We start from the raw sequence: 16692 nt of genomic DNA on the forward strand, positions 1-16692 counted from the left end.
GTCTAATGTTCTTTTATGATATCATTCAAAAGCATGAGTTAATAGCTTCTGGGTGAAGGGAAGAACGGATACAAGCACTTGATAGAATTATACATGTGTGTACTTTGTAAGAAAAAAAATGCAGACAGACAGTACCAGAAAAGGTTGATTATTTTTATTCTTTCCAACAATCTTAATATCTGTGTATATTCATTTTTTGTGCACGGCAACATATTACATGATTTTAGTTCTAACCGACGTGTTCTTGTTTGCACGTCTGATAACTGAATACAATCAAGGGTTTGATTTAACATTGTTGTATAATGGAGTTTATTATTTTGCTTTGGTTTGAGAGTATTTCCATTACAACAATGAGCCCAGAGTAATTTGTGTTATCAGGCCTGCAAATAAATACGTGCTGGTTATGACATTTAACAACTTTCACCGCTCCATAATTTTTTTTTCTTGTTCATTATAATTCCATTAGTCGTTTATATCGCCATTGCATCGTTATGATATGACATGTTAATAACAATATGAAATTGAATGTAACATTCAATTTAATATACGAAAACAGAAAAAATGGACGTTTCAGGTTTCACCTTTATCTACAAAACAGGATGAATGAAACACTACAGACGAATCATTCATCCTGTTTTGTTGATAAAGGGGAAACCCGAAACGTCCATTTTATCCGTTTTCGTATATCAAATTGTAGCTTACATTCACTTTTACATTGTTATTTATTTTTTTCGAGCTTCGAGCAGCAACATGTACACGTGACAGATGTAGAGGGTCACTCTCCAATTCGTCCAATTCCTGCCATACGGTAGAATTATTCTGTCTATCAATTGTATTAAGCTTAAGGCCCATCAATACGTAAAGCAAGTGATTTGCCCATGCTTTGACTTGTAACGAACTTCTAAAAATCTAATACGTGACTTCTGTATTAACCAGTAAACTGCCGTACTCTGGAAAAATACGTGTTAAAAAATTTGGCCAGAAAACTCATCCTTCAAATATTGATCGATTTAAATGATCCTTTAATTGAAAAAAAATACTGAAAAACAACTCTTAAATCTGGAACCTCGCGAGACCCCATATTTGAGAGTTCGTTTTATTAAAAATCCAAGTAGAGGGTCATTCAATTCGATCGATATTTGAAGGACGTGTTTTCTGGCCAAATTTGTAAATACGTGTCTTTCAATAGTAAGGCATCAGTTAACTGGACAAAGGTGCTGGGTCTTTGCCTTCATCGTCAGTTGTTTTGGTAGAGTGTAAAACACAGAAACAAATTCCGATAATGCAACACAGGATAGCTTTTGTTCATGTCGTTTATCACTTTGATTTGCATTTAGAATGGCTTTTAAGAATTGTGTTGGAAATATCTTACCCCCTCCCCCATTCCCCCTTTCCGCCCTGTGTCTTCGTCACTGCTTTCATCTCTCTATTTCTATTCCATTTTTTTTTTTTACAAAATTCTCCAAAATTATCTTTCCAGTTCTGTTTCCATCTCTTTCTCTCTCTCTCTCTTTCTCTCTCTCTCTCTCTCTCTCTCTATATATATATATATATATATATATATATATATATATATATATATATATATATATATGTATGTATGTATGTATGTATTGTAGCCGGTTATTGAATTAATGAGCACTAAAAAGATTGGACAAAGCTGAAAAATGCCCTAACTTCAAGATTATGTTTCATTTTTATATCATCGCTTTACGCATTGTCAGCTAAGAAGAAGGCTTTTAAAGTTGAATAAAATTTCTTGGGATTTCTTCCCCCATACTCCATCAGAAATAGGAAGGAGATAATGCTCCCATTAAGTGTCTCTGTCTGACATACAGACCAGAATTATTTTTTTTTAACCCCAACAAAAATGAAACAAACACAAAAACGCAGACAGTTAACATCGAAAATAATGACATGAAACAGTAATGGAGAATCTGCTTTTTTTTCGACACCCACCACCATCTCGTTGTGTGTGTGTGTGTGTGTGTGTGAGAGAGAGAGAGAGAGAGAGAGAGAGAGTGAGTGAGTGAGTATCTCTGATGTTTTCGAGCTGCTTTTTTTTAACCAGTTAACTGCCGCAGTCTGGACAGACCCGTGCTTAAAAATTTCTCCAGAAAACTCCTCCTTCGAAAGGTGTCCCAGGTTTGAGAGTTTTTCCCAAGATTTGGGTCATTTGAATCGATCGATATTTGAAGGACGAGTTTTCTGACCAAATTTTTAAATACGCGTCTTTCTAAAGTACGAGCTACACGTTGTATAATATTAATGGCTCCGAGTACGGCAGTTAACTATTTAACTTTTAAAAAGTGAGCTTTTATATAGGGCAATATCCACTAAACGTGCTCAAAGCGCTTTGCAAGGGGTCCTTGACCAACAGCAACAAATAACGTATAGGACGAGACATGACGCATGTTAGGCGATATTACAATTTTTCCCGACAAAGACAGCGTGTTCACGGCCAGTTTCTCATTTTACACCTGAGTTAGGTGAGAGAATGTGAATAAAGAGCCTTTTCCCAGGACTGAACTATGCGCCGAGCGAGGCTCGAACCCAGGACCTTCCGATCCGAAAGCGAGTGTCATACCATAATATTACCGCTAGACCAATGCATAAACCTTACCAATATAGTTTGTAAGTGACCGAGGAGAGGAAATCAACAGTTTGAAATTTAAATTTTTAGAGATGCGCTAATATAAAATGGTATGATAAGTTGCCAAATTTCATTAAACTAAAGTAACAAGACACAATAAAAACAAAACAAAACAAAAATAAAAACAACAACAATAAAATAATTTTAAAAAAAAAAAGCCACCCCCTGCCTCCCTCTTCCACTCCAACAAAGAAAAAAATAAATAAAACAAACCAATCAAACAATTAAGATCCACGAAGAAATAATATTTATAAATAAAGCAAGCATTATAGATAGATGCCAACTTGTATTTTTATTGTATTTTTTTTAGCTGCTTATTGCACGTCATGTAAAGATTTGTTTAAAAACTAGCCCCTAGCATATAATATATGTCTTCTAAAGTTATTCATTTAATAACTTAAAGTCGTATGATATTATATGTTGATATCAAGTCCCTCCTCTAACTACACGATATTATAATTATTACGGGTGGGATCTAGTTTTATAGTGGCTAATACACGGGCAAAACGCCAGTAGGTCAGACGGACGTGAGCGACTTTGATCACACGAGGCTACATCTGGCACAAGTCTATGATAGAACTGGATCTGCCGGATGAGAGTAATTCGTTATAGATTAACTTGAGCTTTTATAATATAGCGCAATGTCCACTAAACGTGCTCAAAGCGCTTTACAAGGGGTCCCTCCCTAACCAACAGCAACTCGTAACATGAAGGACAAGGCATGGCACCTAAGACAATGTTAACGGTCAGGTACTCAAATTTTACACCTGAGTACGGTGAGAGAATGTGAGTAAAAGAACATTTTCCAAGAATCAACAATGCGCCGCTCAGAGCGAGGCCTGAACCCTGGTTCTTTCGATCCAAATGAGAGTGCTATACCACAAGACCACTAAGTCGCACATTAAATACATTATTTGTACACCACTGCATCGAAACGTCTTATGTCGGAGTAAAGCGGGTGCAAGAAAAATAAATTTAAGATTTATGTAGTCTTTCTGAACCATTAGGCCCATGGAGCCGGAGTTTATCCCGGTTTCTATAGCGTGAAGCGGATAAAAGTAATTGCTTGATGATGATACACTGGTGGTTTTTGCAATGATACCGATACAAAATTAATGATAGATATTATTCTAACCGATGTGCGCATATATGCAGGTCTGACATCTGAACCCACTTATGGGCCTAGTTTAACATTGTTGTAATGAACACTATTTTGCGTCATTTCTTTTTAGATTTCCTTTACAACAATGAGCCAATAAGGAATTAGGTTATCAGACCTACAAATAAGTCCACGTCGGTTCTAACGAATGAAGTTCCCTAGTGTTAGCGAAATGCCCATTTTTGTAAAGTTTTTTGGGGTTTTTTTTTCCAGAACACTCGTCCTTCGAAAACCTGTCGTTTAAATTATCCTCACCTTTTCAAAAACTGGCAATATTGGAATTTATAAAGTTCCGGGTTTGAGAGATTTTGTTAAGATTCAGGTCATTTTAATTGATCGATATTTGAAAGACGAGTTTTCTGGCCAAAATCTCAATACATGTGTTTTCAGGCTACTACCTCTTTTGGAGTATATTTCACAACTCCATCACCAAATTTAATGTTAAATTAATACGATCCATCTCATTATCTGTCTTTTGTATGATTATTATCTTTGCGTGACACATTAGGGTACGGATTTCTTGTTAGCCTTTGGACAGAACTTTGGTCTATCAAATAGTTGTTTTTTTCCCCTGTCCATCTAAATTAAATCCATTTACTATAGTACAACTAGGTAGATAAGGGTGGGTTGGAGCATAGCCATCGTTAACTTATAGCCTGAACAGACCAAAAAATGATGTCAAAAGACAAGTCTTTGGTCGCAAAAGAAAACAAATCGTGTATTGTATTCAATAGTTCAACCAATGTAATCACTTATTTCCTTGAACTCAACTAACAACTCACTAAACGCTGCACAAAACTTTAAAAATGACGTCAACTATAACTCCCAGGGTGTTCTAGTGTATATTAACGACGGCTACGGTTGGAGTGGGTGGGTGGCAGTAAAAAAAGTTCAGATGTACCAACGAGTCGGGACCGTATGAGTTTGTCCAACATTCTATCAATTGAACCTCGGATATACATGATAATATATTGTTATTGTATACGATATCAATTGTTTGGATTAAGGAGAGGCAGGATAGGAAAACAAGGGTATGAATAATTCATTACTTGGGGAAAAGGCACATTACACGTAATGATTTCATCTATATATCATTATAGAAGTATTATGGGAGGTTACTTTGGCAACGTTGCCAGTTTTGGTGGCGGTTTTATTCTGTTGGTTATGTTAGTGGTGGTGGTGGTGGTGGTAGTAGTAGTAGTAGTAGTAGTAGTAGTAGTAGTAGTAGTAGTAGTAGTAGTAGTAGTAGTAGTAGTAGTAGTAGTGGTGGTGGTGGTGGTAGTAGTAGTAGTAGTAGTAGTAGTAGTAGTAGTAGTAGTAGTAGTAGTAGTAGTAGTGGTGGTGGTGGTGGTGATGGTGGTAGTAGTCGTGGTAGTAGTAGTAGTAGTAGTAGTAGTAGTAGTAGTAGTAGTAGTAGTAGTAGTAGTAGTAGTAGTAGTAGTAGTAGTAGTAGTAGTAGTGGTTGTAGTAACACTGTTGTTACCCCTATGCTATAATATTGTTTTGCCAGCCAAGACTATTGACCATTAATTGATTGAACTGCAGACTACTTTTGTATGTTATGGAGCTTTTCGGCGCTTGAGACAGTTATAGGTTTGGGAGAATGAAGGAATGTGTGGCAGGTCAGAAACTGAGTGAAGAAGGAATGGATAGAGGTGGATGAATCAGAAATCGAATGTAGTTATCTAGATAAGCCGACTCATTGTCGACTGGCGGGTTTTGTTGTACATTTAATGTTATATCGGATGCTATTTGTTATATCTGTGATGTGTCTGGGAGATCTCCCGATCTCTGGCTCCTTGCCATTGTAATTTCCAATGATATAGTCGTGCTGAATATAGAACTAGCGTGATGGGATTGGAGATGGGAAGGAAGGAAGAAAGGAAGGAATGAAGAGGGAAGGAGGGCTGCTGGGTGGCTGGTTGATGAGTTGAATAAGTGAGTGAGTGGTAATGGGAGGGTGACTCAATGAGTGAGTGAATGAATGAGTGAGGGAGTGAGTGAGTGAGTAGATGAGTGAGTGAGTAGTAAGATAGTGAATCAGCGAGCATGTGATAGTGAGTGAGTTATTGAGTGAATTGGAGATAGTGAGTGAGTGAATGGGTGAATGAATGCGTGAGTGAGTAAGCAAGTGTGAGATGGTTGAGTGATGGTGAGAGTGAATGACTGAATGAGTGAGTAAGTGAATGAGTCTAAGGTAGTAGATGAATGAGAGCGTGCGTATGTGAGTGACTGAGTGACTGAGTGAGTGAATGAGAGTGAGTGGATGAGTATGTTAGTAAGTGAGTGAGTGAATGAGTGTGTGAGTGAGAGGGTGAGGGCGAAGGAAGGGGGGGGGGAATACAGGGTCAGCAGAGAAGGTCAGTTCAGCCACTGCTGCTCTCGCCGTTTTATCTGAATATTTTCGGCTTTGTCGACGATTGCACAATCAATAATGCACAGAACATAATACTTAACTCGACTAGGGGTCGGCTGGCCCATTCATGGGATAAAATGATATCTGTCATGGATCTTAGGCCTAGGGGCAGGGTTAGGTAGAATGGAAAAGAATCAAACCTCTTTATATATAGATCTTGCTGATCAAACCTTATGCAAATCATGATGCACGGTGATGCTTTGCCTATTTCTTTCTCGTGATTTCTGAAAGTATAGTCTCAAGAATATAACTGTAAAAAAGCTCTGTTTTTGGGGGGTTTTTTTCAAGTTTGCCGAGATTTGTTTGATTGTTTATTTGTTTATTTTGAAAAGTTTTTTTTTTGCGTGGTTTTTTGTTTGTTACTTTAGTTTCTTTTGTCTTTTTATCTCTCTCTTTCTCTCTCTCTCTCTCTCTCTCTCTCTCTCTCTCTCTCTCTCTCTCTCTTTCTTTTTCTCTTTCTTTCTTTCTTTCTTTCTTTCTTTCTCTCTTCCTTATTTCATTTTCTCTCCTCCCTTTTTCTAGCCTCTTATTTGCTCCCCCCCCCCCTTTTTTTTTTTTCTTCTCCGCTCTCTTTCACCTTCTTTCTTCTTCTTCTTAAAAACAAAAGGGTAATAATAAACTCGACTGACCCAAACTGAGTATTACTGTTGATGTGAATATACGAACATATAATATTATTCTCTCTCTAATTTTATATGTGTACCTATTGTATTTCAAGCCAGAAAACAAAACATAATTGCCTCAAATGCAGTATCATCTTCTTTTTTTTTTTAAATTGATATTATTATTATGTGACTGATTAAAAAAGCAAACAATAAAAACCAGACTTCAATCATATTGAGAAGTTTTATAAATTACACAAATCTAAAAATAAATATTATATAAATTCATCAAATACCAACCAGACCTAGTGCACATATTTTCAGGTCTGATAACCGAAGCAATTATGTGTCTGATTTTTCATCGTTGTAACGGACAATGTATTGCGTTGGATAACAATGGGCCCATAACAATTTAGGTTATCAGACCTGTATATAAGTACGAGTCCAACCAGACAGTCAGACAGATGACGCAAATAATGCATAACTAATTTGAATATACAATGCTAAAAAAATGCTTGTTTGACTTTTTAAAAAATATAATGTAGACCTAGCTAGTATAAATTCACGCATATTAATCAAGGTATCTCGCGTAACGCTGTGTAACTCCGGGTGTGTGCCATTATTATTATTGGGAGTGGGAGCGGGAGCGGGAAAAATGTGTAAAACGACATATTATCTTGATGTAAACAAATAGATAATCGGTAAGTAATACGAAACGAAACAATAAAATGTAACGAAACACCGCAGCAGATACGGTGAATACGAATGGAAAAGTGTAGAAAAAGACGGAGGATTCTTCTTGTCATTGTGACGAATTAACGAAGGAGTGCTCCGTCGTACTCGAAAAAAAACAAAAAAAAAAAAACAAAAAAAAATTGGCCAGAAAACACGTCCTTCAAATATCAATCAATTAAAATGGCACCCCCCCCCCCCACTCATCTTCGCAAAAACTCTTAAACCTGGGACTTCGCGCGAAAGCAAGGATTGAGAGGTTTTACAATTTCTGGATGTCATTAATTTAAATCGATCGATAGTTGAAGGACGAGTTTGTTTTCTGGCCAAAATTTATTGTGGTTTTGTTTTATTTGGCAGTGCTCGAGATGGGTTCGAAAAAAAGATAAACTAGATACTTTGATGACATCATTATATTATTTGCATTTTCCTTCCTTTTCACAATCTAATGACGTAAATAACGTTAGTCATAATGACTAATAATAATTAATAATAATAATAATAATAATAATAATAATAATAATAATAATAATAATAATAATAATAATAATAATAATAATAATAATAATAATAATAATAATAATAATTTCCATCCTTCCTCCTATACAGAAACACACAAAGACACACACACACACACACACACAGACACACAGACATACAATCACGTACACACAGACACACACACAGACACACAGACATACAATCACGTACACACAGAGACACACAATACTCTCTCTCTCTCTCTCTCTCTCTCTCTCTCTCTCTCTCTCTCTCTCTCTCTCTCTCTCTGGCTTGTGTCTTTTTCCATTGCAACACAATCTATTGAATTAGATAAAGCAATATCAAAACAAAATGGTATGCGGGTCATTCCTTTCCCGGTGATTTTTTGTATAAGGGTATTTTTGAGAAATAGAGAGAGACAAATGGAGGTATTTTTTTAAAAAAGAAGAGAGAGAGAGAGAGAGAGAGAGAGAGGGAGAGAGAGAGAGAGAGAGAAGAGAGAGAGAGAGAGAGAGAGAGAGAGAGAGAGAGAGAGAGAGAGGAGAGAGAGAGAGGAGAGAAAGTAGGAGGGTAGAAGAAAAGAGCAGGAGAGGAGCAGGAAGAAGAAGAAGAAGAAGAGAAGAAGAAGAAGAGAAGAGAAGAGAAGAAGAAGAAGAAGAAGAAGAAGAAGAAGAGAGAGAAGGAAGAAGAAGAAGAAGAAGAGAAGAAGAAGAAGAAGAAGAAGAAAGAAGAAGAAGAAGAAGAAGAAGAAGAAGAAGAAGAAGAAGAAGAAGAAGAAGAAGAAGAAGAAGAAGAAGAAGAAGAAGAAGAAGAGAAGAAGAGAAGAAGAAGAAGAAGAAGAAGAAGAAGAAGAAGAAGAAGAAGAAGAAGAAGAAGAAGAAGAAGAAGAAGAAGAGAAGAAGAAGAAGAAGAAGAAGAAGAAGAAGAAGAAGAAGAAGAAGAAGAAGAAGAAGAAGAAGAAGAAGAAGAAGAAGAAGAAGAAGAAGAAGAAGAAGAAGAAGAAGAAGAAGAAGAAGAAGAAGAAGAAGAGAAGAAAGAAGAAGAAAGAAGAAGAAGAAGAAGAAGAAGAAAAGAAGAAGAAGAAGAAGAAGAAGAAGAAAGAAGAAGAAGAAGAAGAAGAAGAAGAAGAAGAAGAAGAAGAAGAAGAAGAAGAAGAAAGAGAAGAAGAAGAAGAGAAGAAGAAGAGAAGAAGAAAGAAGAAGAAGAAGAAGAAGAAGAAGAAGAAGAAGAAGAAGAAGAAGAAGAAGAAGAGAAGAAGAAGAAGAAGAGAAGAGAGAAGAAAAGAAGAAGAAGAAGAAGAAGAAGAAGAAGAAGAAGAAGAAGAAGAAGAAAGAAGGAAGAAGAAGAAGAAGAAGAAGAAGAAGAAGAAGAAGAAGAAGAGAAGAAGAAGAAAGAAGAAGAAGAAGAAAGAAGAAGAAGAAAGAAGAAGAAGAAGAAGAAGAAGAGAAGAAGAAGAAGAAGAAGAAGAAGAAGAAGAAGAAGAAGAAGAAGAAGAAGAAGAAGAAGAAGAAGAAGAAGAAGAAGAAGAAGAAGAAGAAGAAGAAGAAGAAGAAGAAGAAGAAGAAGAAGAAGAAGAAGAAGAAGAAGAAGAAGAAGAAGAAGAAGAAGAAGAAGAAGAAGAAGAAGAAAGAAGAGAAGAAGAAGAAAGAAGAAGAAGAAGAAGAAGAAGAAGAAGAAAAGAAGAAGAAGAAGAGAAGAAGAAGAAGAAGAAGAAAAAGAAGAAGAAGAAGAAAGAAAGAGAAGAGAAGAAGAAGAAGAAGAAGAAGAAGAAAGAAGAAGAAGAAGAAGAAGAAGAAGAAAGAAGAAGAAAGAAGAAGAAAAGAAGAAGAAAGAAAGAAAGAAGAAAAAAGAAAAGAAGAAGAAGAAGAAGAGAAGAAGAAGAGAAGAAGAAGAAGAAGAAAGAGAAAGAAGAAGAGAAGAAGAAGAAGAAGAAGAAGAAGAAGAAGAAGAAGAAGAGGAAGAAGAAGAAGAAGAAGAAGACCACACACATTATCTTGATATATTGACTTTCAAAACTGTGTTTCTCTTGATATATTGACTTTCAAAACTGTGTCGTTAGCAGAGTGCTGCCGTACTCTGGAGAGAGAAAAAAACAACAACACCTTTTTAAGAAATTGGCCAAAGAACTCATCTCTGAAATATCGATCGATTATCGATCACTATTTGAAAGCCGAGTTTTCTGGCCAAAATATTTCTAACGTTTTATTTCTATAGTTAAGTAAGGCAGAAATGTCCAACTCTTTCTTTCATTTTATAAAGTTGTTTTCATAAAGTATTGAATGAGCGAGATGTCTGGTTGCATACAGAGCGACCCAGAAACCTATTGGCTTGGGAAATAGCATTAGCATCCGTTGAAACCACTCACCCAGTAGAGGCATTGTAATGGTGATCATAATATTATCATTATTATTGTGATCTTTGAAGTGAGTAACTGACGGCCTGATTGAGACCACCACCGACCACCACCACTCACTCACCCCAGTCCAATCCTTCTATTCAGATTCAAATCGATTCAGAGAACCAATGGAATGATACGGCCAGTTAGCGATGTGATAACTTTCACATTGCCATCCATTTTCAGGACTAGTTTGGGTTGTTTTTTTTTTCTTCCGAAGCGTCATACCCGTCCTACGTCATAGAGGCTATGCAATGTACTAGTTTTATGACACTGGCCTTCTGATCGGAAGGTCAAGGGTTCGAGTGTCGCTCTCAGTAGAGCATAGTTGGGTCCTTGGGAAAAGCTCTTTACTCACATTCTCTCACCGCACTACGATGCAAAATGAGTACCTGGTCGTTAACTGCGTTATCTTGTGTCCAAAAAAAAAATTCTAATATTCATTGTTTCGTTAGAAATGTGACGATTTGCATGTAGTTTGTAAGGAGACTGTCTATAAATTAAATAGAGAAAAAAATGTATAAAATGCATTAAAAATGTCACTACTCGACTCGTTATTGAGTAAGTCCTCACAAGTTTCTTTCCTCAATCAGACTATAAACGTAAAAGCTACTGTACTCTGAAAAAAAAAAAACGCACATCAACAACAACAATAAACACGTTTTAAAAATTTAGGCAAGGAATCTCGTCCTTCAAATATTGATCGTTTAAAAAACGACCCTCGACTAGTCAAAAACTCTCAAACAACAGGGACTTCATCGAAGTCCCAGGACTGGGAGATGTTGACTAGGTGAAGGTCATTTTAAACGATCAATATTAGGAAGACGAGTTTTGTGACTAAAAATTTTTAAAACGCGTTTTGATCAGAGTACGGCACATCGTTTTATGTGTCGGAAACTATTGATCTGGTGAGCATTTTACTTAACGCATGTCATCAATAAAATAAAAATTTAAAAAACATAATTGTTCATAATGATAATAACAAAAAATGGCAGCCGGTTCGATTTGTCCTAGATTTATTGTCAGAGCCAGATAGTTCCATCATTACTCTGCCATGTATTGACGAAACATCTTTTCTTTATTTCTTTTTTTTTTTTTTTTTACATTTGGGCAAATTTTTTAAATTTCTTATTTCAAGTCAGTATCGATGTATAAAGATGGCCCTTTTGACCTCTCAAAAACGTATTAGAATGTTATCAAGTAGTACGTCAAGTTAACTTGATGAAATCGGTATTTGTGGTAAAAATTAAATATTTCTGGTCAAACGTCTCAACCACTTACTTAACTGTCGTACTCTGGAAGAAAAAACAACACGTATTGGCCAAAATTGGCCAGAATTGGCCACAAAACTGGCCCTTCAAACATCGTACCTCATCTTGGTAAAAACTCTCAAACTCTCAAACCTTGGAATCTTGCAAGGTTCAAGGTTTGAGAGTTTTTGGGGGGGTTTTTTCCCCAAGGCGAGGGTCATTTAAATCGGTAGATGTTTGAAGGACGAGTTTTCTGGCCAAATTTTTTTAAAACACGTGGTTTTCCAGAGTAGGGCAGTTAACTGGTAAATGCATTTTGTTTGTGTGCGTTGTTAGTATTGAACTCAAAATCGGGCCCTATCGATTATTCTCGACACAGACTGGCGAGGCGGCACCGACGGCGGCGGTGGTATCGACAGCGGGAGACGGCGCGTGTAACTGTAACTCACAAACAACAATAAAAACCACGCCATTAATAAATTAACAACCGTCGTCGTCGTCGTCGTTCTATTTTTAGAGACTGGGACTTTTGCGAAAATTCCCATCGGTGTCCTCGCTGGTTGGTTTTCTTCTATTTTTTTCTCTTTTTTCCATTTGAGATCACAGAAGAATCAATCCCACCACACTTCCATCGTATACAAATTGTGTTGCCGAGGTCATTGATCGAGATTTGCTGCTGACTGAATGCTGCTGATGTCATTCGACAATCACAAAGAAATGACGTTCAAATAATGTAGAGCAGAATTATGGATCGCAGTGCCAGAGTTGCTCCGTAGTCATCGTCATGTTATAGCCTGACACTGAAACCCAAAAAGACTGACATTTTGACGTCATTATTTGTTGTTTTTTTTTTTGTTTTTTTTTTTTTTGTTTGTTTTTTTGCACCGCCTAGTGAGTTGTCATTAGTGGTGCTCATGGAAACAAGTGGTCACATAAGTTGAACTATTGAATACAACTCACGATTTGTTTTCTTTTGTGGCCACAGACTGGCATTTTGACGTCATTTTTTGGTCAGTGTCAGGCTATAGATAAAACGAAGATGACGTCACTCAAGCCTTTTTTATTGTTTTTTCCATCCGCGTTTGTGAGTTGTGTGTTGGTCCGTTATACTTCCGGATGGCAATGCTGTGAACTCCTTGGCAAAGTGCATTCTATCTATAGCTTTACGATGGTTACGGTTGCTCCCGTTTCTTAAGCTTGAGACAGATAATATACTGACAAAAATTCCTTTCTATTCTTCGACTAGAACTTTTTGACTGGCTCATAGTAGTTTCTACAGATATTATTTCATTAGTAGTCCATCAGAGCCATTAGGACCATGGAGCCACGGTGTTTATCTCGGTTTCTGTAGCGCGAAACTAACAGACAATAGCAAACTTGTTATCCTTTGGATAGGACGCTAGTCTATCGTAAAGGACTGTCTGTTCAACCAACTTAGCTCTCGATACCCTCTTATTTAATTAGTACATACCTTTAATGTTGAATAGACCAAATAACCTGTAAAGATTTACGACTTATTCAAGGCGTATTCGACCCTGCATCGTTCGCATTACTGGATTAGGGCTCTATTCCTTGAGTAACAAGGCTCCAAAAACATATAGATAAAAAAAAAGAGCTTTTATATTGAGCAATATCCACTAAACGTGCTCAAAGCGCTTTACAAGGGGTCTCTGGCCAACAGCAGCATTAAACATGTAGGAAAGGACATGACGCCTGTTAGGCGATATTACATTTTTTCCGACAGAGACAACGCTGTTAACGGCCAGGTACTCATTTTACACCTGAATACGGTGAGAGAATGTGAGTAAAGAGCCTTCTTCAAGAACTCCCCAATACTATGCGCCGAGCGAGGCTCGAACCCAGGACCTTCCGCCCCGAAAGTGAGTGTCATACCACTAGAACACATAGCACTACATATTACATTGATGGTTGTTGAAAAACCGTATACTCAACTTGAATATATAACTTCTTTCCAGTTCGATTTATTAACGCATTCTTACAAAAATCGTTACCCAATTTTGGCAGCAGTCTCTAATGGTGCTCACACTACAATGTTATGATGATCGACCCAAGATGCAAATTCCTTACAAATTCCGTGCACCGTCGCAAACGCGCCCGGAAGCTTCGTCACAACACACCGTTCAACCAGATGCTCTGCGCGGTTTCAGGCTGGTTTCCACAACGTTACACCAATTTTGGCGTGACATATTTTCCAGCATAATGAATAAACAGTTGAAATAAGTTAAAAATTGCAATCCTGACGTCCAGTCCACGGGGTAACTTGCGATCCAATCGATACAATTTATTTCCCCCTTACGATACCGGGTTAAACCATAGCCCTCGTTTACTCATAACCTGGCACTAGGACTTGTATTTTGACGTCATTTTTAGGTTAATGCATCGCCAAGTGAGTTGTAGGAAACAAAATTAAATGATCCCATTGGTCGAACTCACGATTCGCTTTCTTTTGATGGTTTGTATTTTGACGTAATAGGGGAAATAAGCCGTGACGTCACACCTTCCGGTTCCAAATCCTTGGAAGTGTGTATGTAACCAGTCCCTCGGAGGACTAATAATGAATACGTTAGATATTGAATCATGCAGAATGTATAGGCAAATTCTAAGGAGTACAGGACGTAAATGAGAGAGGATGGATGATATTTATTAACCCCAGCATATTATATTTAGACTAGAATATAAGATGCCACCACTCTGAAGCCAGAATATCATTTACACTAGGTATGTATTCAGTCCTTTGGAAAAGAGGTTTTACACTTCCAATGAGATTGGAACCAGTTTTTACATCACACTTTTGTCCACTGTTTTAGATCAGGGCTAGGCTATGAGTTTACGAAAGCAACAGGAAAACTCCAGATTTTATTAATTGATTAATTAATTATTTGTTTTGGACCGATGTTCGCTCTGAACGACTTTAAAATCTCATTCCCAGATTGAATGGAATATAGATGAAAATAAAAAGAGGACCAAAGTTTCTTAAATTCGATGTTATGTTTTAACTCTCTCCTTACCGACCATTTTCAGTATTCTCCCAAAAATAGCAGGGTTACCCAGCAGAAAATGAATCTTTTTAAACTCAAACAATCTCTCTACAAAACAACTGTATGTTCTTATTAATTAAAAAAAAAAGATCATTGTGATGTACAATATAAATCTGAATTAGAAAAAATGTATATTGTGTTGTAGCAAATGTGACGATTTTGCTGTAGGTGATAAGGAGAGGGTTAAGTAAGCATCCGTAGTTTTACCAAATCAACATTGCACACTCCGCCACTTGAAGGGCTGTTCAGAGAGATTGATCAACTTGTCAAAAAAGTGAAGAGTATAATCAGCCAAGTCAAAAGCAAGTTCGCGATAAAAGGTCAAGGCCGAATTGTTTTATGTTTCACCTTGATTTTAACTCTTTGCTTGTGAGACCTTCACCTCTTTAACGATTTTGATTCTACGTTTATTATTCATTATTCATGAATTGTTACTGTTATTAGACAGCCCTTTTTAATGATTAGTTCTCACTAAATTATAATTTCAATCAGACTATAAACGTTTAAGGTTACAATAAATAGCTTTGTGTTTGGCGGATGTTGTGAGTATCTTACCTAAACGTATAGCTTCAATATAATGGTGTATTAATGTCATCAGGAGTTCTGAGGTGGTACGAAACCAATAGAGCCAGGCTGATTATTTGGGATGATTTTTTTTTTGTTTTATTCCTTTCTGCTCTTTCCCGCACTTTTCATACACACATTGTCTGATTTTGTCTCTATTGAGATGGATGAATGCAATTTCTCAAAGTAATTGTTTGATAGATATTAAAATTCTGACTGAATTCAATTTGGTAGATGGTAGCTCCTTGCCACAAAACTAGATTCAACAGGAATGGGTCATATTGCCCGAGTTCAAATAGGTTACCTCAATGAACTGACTAGATCTATAGATAAACAAATATATACATTTTTATACAGTGTCGGGCGGACTTGAAATGGAACTAGCGCCTCCATCTTCTAGAATCGTGTTATCTCGTTTAATTAAACCTCTTACCATCCTTATTGGCCCTTCACAAAACTACGCAGCAGAAACTGATTAACAAGAGGTTCTAAGATAGACCTGACGGAATGTGATTGCAAAATACCAGTGTCTTACCCTAAAGGTAGCAAAATATTATTTTATTGCTCATTTCTGATACAGGACAACCAGCAGCCAGTAGGCACAATATGCACATATTAGTCTGATAACCGAACGCAATTGTGGGTTTGATTTTATACTGTTCTACTCAATAACATTTCTCGTTGGTTTGAGAGTATTTCCATTACAACAATGAGCCCATAACAATTTCGGTCATCAGACCTGCTAATAAGAGCACGTCGAGCAGGTCCTATGATTCTGAAGTACATGTTATTTTTAGTGCAGATGTACAGACATGTAAAGTAAGGAGGCATAATCACAATCGTTTTGCTTGTCCCGTTATCTGCTTTCCATTTTTGCATCACAATGTTATCATCCGTTGTCTGCTGGTTTGACTGGGTCAGTCCATACTGTTGGGCAAATAAAAACTTATTCGTTCGAAAGGTCTTAAATTCCAATTCCAATGACGACTTTGAGATATTTTCAAGTGTCGAATTCTTAATGATAAGATCATAAATTTATCATTCCTATCTCAACATTATTATTTCAAAATTGGAGGTGAACCTTTTTGAAATCGCTTATTATTGCTATGTTGAAAAGGACATAGGCCTAACTCCATCAATCACTGAAACATTCTGTAATCAAGACTTATTGTGGTGAATATCAATGAAAATATTTTATCCTAGTAATAACTGTATTTTATTTATTTTTCTCTTGAAAGAAATAAGAACAAACAAAACAAAACAAACAAACAAAAAATGAATTAATAATAATAATAATAATAATAATAATAATAATAATAATAATAATAATAATAATAATAATAATAATAATGATAATAATA

General features: G+C 36.5%; 1 protein-coding gene and 1 long non-coding RNA gene across 2 annotated transcripts in view; one reads left to right on the forward strand and one right to left on the reverse strand.

The window, feature by feature from the left end:
- Positions 1–16692, reverse strand: part of LOC144970274 (uncharacterized) — a 265721-nt gene that overhangs the window by 131279 nt on the left and 117750 nt on the right. The window lies entirely within an intron of this gene.
- The window catches only part of LOC144970269 (uncharacterized), a 251041-nt gene that overhangs the window by 354 nt on the left and 233995 nt on the right, over positions 1–16692 (forward strand). The window lies entirely within an intron of this gene.

The sequence above is a fragment of the Berghia stephanieae genome, chromosome 4 (assembly GCF_034508935.2).
Source record: "Berghia stephanieae isolate SIO BIC M18660-M18661 chromosome 4, UCSD_Bste_1.3, whole genome shotgun sequence".
Lineage (NCBI taxonomy): Eukaryota > Metazoa > Mollusca > Gastropoda > Nudibranchia > Aeolidiidae > Berghia > Berghia stephanieae.